This window comes from Fukomys damarensis, unplaced genomic scaffold (assembly GCF_012274545.1).
Source record: "Fukomys damarensis isolate Sample0158 unplaced genomic scaffold, DMR_v1.0_HiC HiC_scaffold_1, whole genome shotgun sequence".
Classification (NCBI taxonomy): Eukaryota; Metazoa; Chordata; class Mammalia; order Rodentia; family Bathyergidae; genus Fukomys; species Fukomys damarensis.
Window position 1 is genome coordinate 33,032,299 of NW_022900913.1, and position 10,847 is coordinate 33,043,145.

Consider the following 10,847-nt stretch of genomic DNA (forward strand, 5'->3'; position numbering starts at 1 on the left):
AACATTGTAGTTCCATATCTAGCATCTGAGGTACATGGTGGTAAAATGTGAAATCCAGAGGACTTGGACGGCCTTACCCTATGGCTTTGCTGGTTGCAGCCCACATGGCCTCTCTTGGGTTAGCTTCACTTGCAGCTTTTCTAAGCAGACATTGCATAATACTGGCATTTTTTACTTCCTGAGGTCTCCCTTTCACCTTCACCTTTATTCCCACACCTTCATACCCTGCCTTCTCAGGCTCCTTACCTTACTTCCTAGACCTTCCTTTGAAATCTGTCTGGAAGCCTCCCTGACCCCATACCTCTTACTTTCTGCACACCAGTAAAACCAATATCTTAGGCATGATGCCAAATTCTGCCCTTAGTGGAAGCAGTATGCAGGCCCCCTTGACCATGGCTGCAGTGGTCTCCGAGTACCTGGATGCTGTGTAAAGTGAAATGAATCTTGGAGAATAAATTCCCTAGGAGGCTGTATTTGTCATCTTTTCTGTCACTGGAATAAAATACCCAACATACACAATTTAAAAAAGGAAAGTCTTTCCATGATTATGGTTTTAGAGTGTTCAGTCTCTCTAAATGGTTGGCTGACTCTAAGGCAGAAATGGCATTCTAGAAGGGAATGGAAGAAGAAAGCTGCTCGTCTCAGGACAGCTACGTAAAAGACATAAATTGGATAGGAATTGGCAACAGGAATGTACCTTTCCAGTTCATACCTCCAGTAACTCACCCCTATCAAGGCTCCAGGAGCTCCTGACACATGAGACTTTTGAGAGACATTTTAGAACTAGTCACAGAGTCCCTTCTTGATTAGGCATCCTTTCTCAAGAAGATATCTCAGAGACTATTTTCTCAAATGAAATGTGGGAGTTTTTACACTCTTTAGTCTTAGGTGGAGTCTTACTAGTTTTTGAGATGTCCTCAAGGCATCTTCTTGTCTATGTACAAGGCACTTGTTTTTATTTGTTCATTTTTTATGATACTAAATACTTTAGCAACCAAATCTCCTTTGGTCCCAATTTTACATTAAATTCCTTATATGTCAAAATTTAAATTTTTCAAATTTTTGTGCTTTTTTTTTTGTCTCCATAAATATGGCTGAAAGCAGCCAGCAGTTCCATTCCATAGCTTGAATGTGGGGCTGTCTTGAAATGTCCTCCTTGAGATCAGTCTACTGCCCTTAATTTCCAGTCTCATGACAAGTTCATTTCCCAGTACAATCCTTTTTGCCATCTGAAACCGCCTGAGCCTGCCCCTTCTTGTTCCAATTTCTGTCAGTATTCTGGTCTTTTGAGCTCCCGCCTGAATCATATATCATGCTGTAAACAGTATTCCAGGCCTTTTCTAGCCCACTTCATCAAATTTTCTGAAAACATCCTGGTAACCAATTTCAAAGGCTTTTAAGACTTTGATATAGTCACAGCAATGATTCCACTTCTCTGAAATCAATTTTCTCTATTACTCTGTTTTCCCATCACTGAGACCCAATCCCCAACACCCACAATTTAAAGGAGGAGTTTGATTTGGTTGTGTTAGCAAGGGATCCAATCCATGGCCATCTGAATACAAAGTAGAAAAATCATGGCATAATGGTGTGGCAAAGAAAAGAGGCTTAGTTCATGGTGATGGGAAGCAGAGTAGGGGAATGGTACCAGAGAAGAAAGGGGTCAGGAACCATATATAATAGGTACTCAAGATCACATTTGCATGACTCACATAAGTATACCCAAGGGTACTTCATTAATCTAGGCATTGCTTAACCCAATCAAGTTGACATATCATCATTAGTGGTCACACCATTTTTATCATAAGCCAGGAAACAGGAAAAAAAAATAGTCTGAGTTCCCACTGTCTTCATCAGGGGAACAACCCCTATGATTAAGGGACCATGCAATAGGACCAGCCTCTTAAATGTGCATAGTACCTCTCCAAATACTGTTGCCTCAGAAAGACCAAGCTTTTACACAATGACCTTTAGAGGACACTGTCCATATTCCAATAACATAGATCAATCTGTTTGGGAAACTTTAATAACACAACTATACAAGGGGTGATTAAAATATCCAGTGAATATGTAACTTTTAAAAGTCTATTAGAGGAAAAAGCGATTGATATTGCTTTTAATCCCCCTTAAAATACTCCTCCTTTCTTCCAGCACATTATTCTATCATTCTTGATACTTTCTGAAGCAGTTCTGGCAATCCTCTTCTGTATCTTCATAAGGTGTGATAAAAAATATGCCAAATGCAGCTGTGGTATGCCCTCCAACTGAAAAGCAGGCTCATGAAAACATCGTGTCCTCCTCTACCTTATTCATCAGATATGGCTTTATGCACCTTTTGGCTCTTCCCCAAAGTCAAACTAACCATGAAATGTAAACATTTTGAACTACTTCAAAATATTGAGGAAGCCACCAAAGTGTAACTAAAAACACTCATGCAAGAGGAGTACCGGAAACTTTTCAGAAAGTAAAAGAATTATGGCACAAATGTGTTGGAAGCAATCTCCCTTGGGGGAGATTAATGGCAATATGTCTTGATTTACAAACTCATTTCTTTCGTGAGGGCCGGTTGTGACTTAAGTTGGTCAGGTTCCTTTACACAGCCTTCAAAGTCTCTCTCCTGTATAATTTTTTTTAAATTTTATTGAGTTTATTGGTACATTTTAGGGATACAGTACAGTTACATTCATTGTTGGGATCATGTACCTTTACATGGCAAGTCTTGATTCTCATTTTTTCCCCTTACCTCTGCCCTCCCTTCAACCCCTCCTCCCCTCCCCATCTACAAACACTTTATTTTCATTTTTTCATTCTCTCACATTTTTTTCTTTTCCCTTTTTGTTCTTCCCCTACGCATCACACCTTCCCTACACCTTTAGCTCCTTTCTTCAAACTTCTAAATGTCAGTAATCTTATTAGAATCTTATGCATTGTTGCAGAATATTCACACCAGGGAAACTATTTGGTATTTACACATGTGTGACTTATTTATTTCACTTAGGAGTATATCTTCAATATGTATCCATTTTCCTATGAATGAATCTATTCTCTCGCTCTTTATGGCTGAGTAATATTCCATTTTATAGACAAGATTTAGATTACAAACTGTGCCGCTATAAACATGGGTGCACATACTTCTCTGTGATATCATTGTTTTAGTTCTCTTGGAAAGATACCCAGCAGAGGGATGGCTGGGTCAAATGGAATCTCCAGTCCTAGTTCTTTGAGGTATCTCCATATTGATTTCCACAGTGGTTGCACTAATCTGCACTCCCACCAACAATGGAGAAGGGTTCCTTTCTCCCCACAACCCACCAACATTTGTTATTGTGTGATTTCTTGATAGCAGCCATTCTTTGTGGGGTGAGGTGGAATCTCAGTGTTGTTTTCATCTGCATCTCTCGAATGACCAGTGATGTGGAACATTTTTTCAAATATTTTCTTGCTGCTTTTACTTCTTTGTCTGAGAAATGTCTGTTCATTTTGGATGCCCATTTTTGAATCGGGTCTTTATATTTGGGGGGACTGTAAACACTTAACTTTTTAAAAATAAAAGTCAAAATCACCAATAACTATCACTATGCTAAATCTAGTTCTTAATTCTCATCATACTTTGCTTTTACTTACTCTTTGAAATACTATTCATACTTTGCATGGCATATGAGGTCTGACGTATGAAACTAAATCTGCAACAAATTAAATTTACTATATTTTAATCTTCACATTTTAGTATCTACTCATTCTTTTTACCTGTCTGTAGAAGAAGTTGGTGGAAGCACCTAGCCTAGTCATTAAGTGCATGGGATCTCAAACCAGATTAGTGTGTGTGAAAATCATAATGGCTACAGTGTTGTTGGGAAAATTTCTCCTCTTCGATGTGCTGAATTTTCTTCACTTTAAAATGAAAATAAATAATAATGACATTAACTTCATAAGTCTCTTCAGATTATTTAATATTTTAAAGTACTTAGGGCAGTGACCCACATAAAAAAGTACTCTAAATTTTTATTCAGTAGTATGTTTTTGATGCACAGAACATAGTTTTCAAAATAAGCTAGATTTAGTTTCATAAGAAAAAACCTGAGGTAAAAGACCTATTTATTTAGGAAGGCATGTAAAAATCTATGAATAGTTTTGATAAAGTCAACAGGTAGACTCTCAACATCTTGAATTTTTATAGAAATGTGGTAATTTTTAATTAAAATTTCTGTGCAATTTTTAATTTTCCTCTTTGTCATGAGTGGCACTACCAATTTTGTATAGAGTATTCTGTATAAATTTTTCTGCTATCTTCTTTTTTGCTGCTTTTCTGCAATTCAATTAAGGAAAATGAAAGAATAACATAAAATAACTTGTCTAATTTGACTCATTTAGAAAGGTAAATTCCATAATTTTATTCTCTGAAATATTTTAATAGCAATAAATGCCTGTGTCAATATATGTTATTTAAAATGTTTAGTTTCTATCTTATTTGTTTCTAGGAACTATATATCAATGATGGCTCAAGGTCTTAGTCTAAAGTAAAAACAGCGCAAAAGAATAAATTCCTAGTGTATTTGCCAATGATACAAATTCCTAGCTCATTTGCCAATGGTGCCATAATTAATGGAAGATATTCTACATTCTGAAAAACGTGGCAGTGCTGTTTATAGATTTCCAGAAGGTGGTAGTATTGCTATGTAATAAAAGATAGAATTTGTTACCTGAAAAGTAGCTATTTCAACTTAATTTTTACTTTATTGCTCAGATGGGATTTTCGAATAGCATTTTCCAAAGTATAATCTAAAGTAACATGGTTTTCTTGATAGCTGAAGTAATATGACATTATTTCTTCATGGGTTAAATGAAGTTAAGGGTGTTACCATAAGAGTGTTTAGAATCTTTAATATGCTGATATAAAGTATAAATCCAAATATGGCATAAAATTATCCTGTTTCTGATATTATACTGTACTTAGGTAAAATGTAATCATTGGAAGAAATTAGGTGACAGGTACACAAAACTTTTTTTTGCATTATTTTCTAACTTTCTATAAACATATTATTTCAAAATAAAGCTGTTAAAAACATACAAAATGTGAATCAAATAAGATGATATGAGACATTTCTCATACTTATTTTACTGTGAGATCTTCTTTCCATATAATATATTTAAAGAGTTTTGTTTTTGTCAAGGATACTTAAGGAAAAATGTTTAAGACAAATAGAATGTGACTTTTAAAAGTTGTGACATTCCATAGGATGGGAAAATTTGAAAATGATATATGTCTAGATTATATTTAAAATAGATGAAGAACTATTTAAAATCAATAAGAAAACCACAATATACAGAACAAAATGGTAAAAAATCTAAATGGACATTTCTCTAAAGTAGATACACAAGCAACCAATAAGCTCGTGGAAAGATTCAGCATCATTATCCATTAGAAATGCAAATCAAAACGACAATTAGATATAAGGTTGTATCCACTAGGATGACTACAATTATTAAAGGTAATAACAAATGCTATTGAAGAGCAGGAGAAATATAAAAATTACATACATGCTGGCAGAAACTATAAATGATGCAGTCACTTTGGAGAATAGTTGGGCAGTTCCTCAAAATGTTAAACAAGGCTACCTACCATGCGGTTCAGCAGTTCCACTCCTAGTTGTAAAACTAAAATGCAGACATCTGTACTGTATATGAATGCTTAGAGCATTAACCATGATAACCAACAAGCAAAACAACCCAAAAGTTCATCGTGTTATGAATGGATAAATAAACTTTTGTATATCCACACAATAAAATCTCATTTGGGAAGAAAAGGAAGTACTGACAACATGCTGTACTATAAATGAACACTAACATTATGTTAAGCAAAAGAAGCCCCTTAGTTCATTGAAGAGAAAGTCTTGTGCTATGATCATTCTTTTTCTGTGGATCTTTTTGGTTTGTTTGGTACTCTAAGTAACACTTTGAAGGTAATGACACAATGCAATAACTTGTTATTATTTTATTATGATGTTTTTTATTAAAAAAAGCCATTCACATCAGGCCACAAATTATATGATTCTATATATGAAACAAGCAGAGTAGGGAAATGTGGAAAACAGAAAGTAGATTACTGGTTGTCTAGGGTGAAGGAAACGTGGGAGTGGGTGACAATATGATTTCAGACATCTGGGCATTTGGCTCTATCTAGACAGTTACTGAGTTTGTGCTTGATTTTCTTTCTTTTTTTTTTTTTTTTTTACTGAGTTTGGATCTTATGGTATGTGTGCCTTTTTCTTATTGTATGAAAACAGTATAGTATTAACTCAGAAACCTAGACTAATTACCAAAAGCAGAAATTAGTAATAAGCAGTAAATTGTTTGGTATATTGTGTTCTATCATTACCACATTTCTAGTTTTCCTTAGGCTTTTTTGTAGTTTATGCTCATTAGGATGTTTACTGAATCATTTGGTGAATTTCTACTCATAGCCATTCAACTCTGTGAATTGGGTCCTTTAGCAATATGAAGGAAAGTCAATTTCCCTATTTTATACTTTTAATTCCTGATTTCTGATTAACTTGCTTGTTCCTAGTTTAGCCTTTTTGAATCAGTTCGCTAAATATAACAGAGTTGGGTTTTGCTATTTAAGCCACTCTGTGACTTTTAAGAAAATTTAATATATTAATCATGATCATTTTTATTTATTGATATAATTTCATATTATTTCACGTTCCATTTATTATGTATTATTTATTTGTTGCATTTTTCAATGTTGCCTATGTTCAGATTTTATAAATTCTCTCTGTGTATTTGTATTTATATTTTAAAATATGGATTTTATATGTTCTTGGTGCTTATTTGTTGTTCTTATGATTATGTTTGCACTATTACCTTCTGTGACACCAAATTTCTTACTTGGATTTTTTTTTAAAGTTTACTTTCTATATTTGTCACTTTCTTGCTGATCTCTTTTGTCTCTTTCATTCATTTCCATTACCTTGAATGTTCCAATTCTTCCTTATATCTTTTATTATATTCTCAGTTTAAGCTGTTCTTTCTTGGATATTTTCAAATTTAATCTTCATTTCTGAGTTTTTATTTTCTTTATTGTTTCAGAATTCAGTTAATTCTTATTTCACATTATCTTGTTTTTTTATTAATTTCTATTTTGGAACTTATGTATATTATTTGAATTTTTTTCACAACTTATAATGTTTAAGGATATTTAATTTAAATCATATTTTGTTACTTGTTTTCCTGCTTTGTGGTATTTTGGAATATCTTTCCTCAACAGAAAAATTTGTTTTTCATTTTCTATTTTCAGTTACAGTTACTTTGTGTAGATGCTTTCTTTTATTTTCCAGTAATTTTAGAAGTTATATTTTCTAGGCCACAATAATGTGTAGAAAGGAGTTTGATGGTTTACTAGATTTCTTAGCTCACGAGTGCCCTCTTCTGTTTGTATGAAGATGTACAAGTTCTTTTAATTAAGGTCAACAGCTAGGATAGTAATTGGCGTGCCTTCTGTTTTAATTTCCTTTTGTTTCTGTAAGGCTTTCAATGTCTATTACTATTTCTTTCTTCCCCTTCACTTTCAAAATCCAAAGGGACCCTTTTCCTTTCAAGTTCTTCCTACCTTTCCGGAGACACAGGTGTAACTCTCATTTTTGGTTGCATTGCATTCACTTTAAGGCCTTCATTTCAGTTCTCACACAGCCAGAACTCATTCAAGTGTCAGGTTTATTCTCAGCATCTCTGCCACCATGGCAGGTCTCATCTTTTGGAAACTGAGTAGTGTTATGTCAGTATTGCACTGAAGTGCTCGTTGCTCTCAATTCTTTTACAGGCGGTCTCCTTTTGTCTTGCTGCTATTGAAAGGATGCAGAGGTGCTTCTGCTGGTTTCTGAATGTTTATTTTTCCAGTTACATGTAAATGGGATGATTGTTTTGTTTCAGAGTCATGCTATAGACATGGGTTATTGGTGATTTATTCATTTTTCTGTAGTCTTTATGACATTCAGAATATATACGGAGATTCTACTTCAGGTAGTCTCCTTATCCAATGGAATTCCAAGTTTTTTCTTTTGGATAACTATAATTGCTAAGCAAGTTTTTTTTTGAGTTTGAGTTTCTTCTTTGTAATTTGTACACATCAATTCTGGTTGTGTCTTCTGAGATAACATAGAAATCAAGTTTATCCTCTAGAATGGAAGCTGCTTCCCATCCACAAAGTCCTTCTGGAATAATCATACACAGATCCTTCAGCCACTGTGCAATAGAGCTTCAAGCTCCCATCCTTACATCTGATTCCTCACTCTCCTTATCAAAGGTATTATTTCATTGGATACATTGCTTTCTATAATGTATTTATCTGCATATGAGGACATTTTAAAAATAGAAGAAGCCAGCAATAGAAATTAAAATAGTTTACTCAACTATTTTTCTAAGTCCAAATAAAACAAGTTATGCAAATAAATTAAAAATAGGACAAACGTGCTTTTATATTTGGCTTTTAGAAAAGGACAATCATCAATGGTTTATCTACAAACATAGCAACTATTTTCAGACTAGAAGAACAGCTAATGTGTCTACATATTTCTAACCAAACATAGCAAATAATACGTATGCCTCTCTACATTTGAAGCCAAGGACTCCAAAACAAATGCTAATGGAGCAAGCATACAGCTTTGTTTGTTCTCATTTGTGTGACACTGAGAGGATGATGCCTTTTTATGTAATGGTGCAATGAAATCCTAGGGTCTCTAAAAAATTTCAAAATGGTATAATTAGGGGTTCCAAATAGGAAGATAATAAGAGAGTATGAGGTGGGTTAGGAGTGAAAGTTGAGAAAGTAGAGTGACCACTGGATTGATAAGTATCTTTTTACCAATGTTACTGGTAGCTACAGTTGAAAAGCCAAAAATGGCACCAAATAAAGCTGAATGATACATTTTTCCCATCTGACTCCCTCACTCCTCACTTTTGCATGACCTCATATTTTTACTGAACAGCAAAAGAAACCAACCTATTGCTTTGGGCTCAGAGAGAAATATAAATAAGGATAAAGTGGATAAAGTGTAATAAAAATCTATTCATTTGATGGTCTGAGGCCATAGGAACATTTGGTGACAAAACAACATAAACATCACTACTATTTCCCTCACAAATTAGAATAACTAAGAGACTTTTATATGTGTGCATGACTTTCTAGTTTACCAATTCCTCACATTATCTCATTAACTGTTTAGAGAAATTATATGTGTGGTGATAGACTCATCAAGATTAAGTGACTTGTCCATAGACACCCAGTAGTGACAGAATTTGTGGTGAAACACATGTATTTTGTAGTCACTGGAACACAGTATGTTAGGAAAGTTTGACTTAATTTATCTTCAGTTTCAATGCCTAAAACTTCAAGACCTTAGACTTGTGGTTCTGTAATAGTAGAGTTAGATTAGTGAAAAATAGTAGAGGTAGGTTAGTAAATATGTGCAACTCACAGACACAAATGCATTTGCATATATGTTTATGCACATGTGTATGTTTATGCACATATTCATACCCATAATTTGTGTTTCTTAATCATGTTGTTGCCATGAAAATGTGAGCTCTAAGGGCCAAGGAATTGCTTTTATTCACTGCCATTCTCTAACATCTGGAAGAGTTACTAATATTTGATAAATGTTCAATAAATGACTAAATACAAGTACAGTCTGGTGGTTTAATAATTATAATTATTTTGCAAATGAAGCTTATATATTTGTGCTATATTTTCCCCCCAGGGGAGAAAAAAAGTGTAAGTTTATTTTACATAGCAGGGTGAAAATAAATTCAAGGGATTAAATAAAATTTAATACAGTCTCATATGCCCTGGTGCCCCTTTTGGAGTGGTAATCGCAATGTCCAGGTAATCACTTATTTAGGAGGTTACTTATTTATTAGTTAGTTACTTTTCATTAAGTTTATTGGTACATTTTAGGTATACAGTGCAGTTACATTCATCATTGGGATCTTTACCTTTATATGACAGGTCTTGGTTTTCATTTTTTCCCCATACCTGTTTGAATTTTGTGAAAATTATTTATTCAAAATAGTCATTCCTATCACAACCTACTAAAATGAATCCAGAGACCATGCAAAGAGAGGGAAAATTCAATTCACAAATTCTGTCTACTCCAGAAACTACCTCATAGAACCAGTCCAAGGAAATATCCTCTACTATCTTTATATGATTTTTACTTAGTAACCTATAATGAAACTGCCAACTGCGACCTTGATACTAGCCTTACATAGTAATTGCCCCTGCTGCCAATCAGCTTCTCAGCTCCTACAAGTGTGGAACATACCAGTGAGCTTTCTTTCAACATAACTTACATAGATGTGTCTGTCCTGATATAAGCACCAAACTTTGCTTGTTTTCCAAAAATACCAGAGGTCACCCACCCTGCACATGTATGTCGTGAATTTCCTTCCTATTCGTTGTTTATTCCCAAATAAAATTTTTTATTAGAATTCATTTCTTTGTATTTTTTGACTCTGAATAACCCTAGCATAGGTATAATTAATCTACCTTGATTCTTTCCCCTTGCTTCTTCAGGGAACTGTGAAACTCCACTGTTTCCACTTGGTGTGTGAGACCGATAGTGGCATACTTAGAAATCACCATGCGCCAAGGTATTTCCTACTGTGGCGATGACATGTTAAAAGAGGTCTGCGAACATTCAAGCTAAATACTATAAAAAAGTCACTTTATTTTCCTTGCCTCCTAATATGCCCTTCAGAGAAGAAGCAGAACGACAGCTGGCAAGAGAGCGATGCAGATGCCATACGTTATGCATCACCCATCATGTGTAAAGGCTGAACGAAAGTTGAAA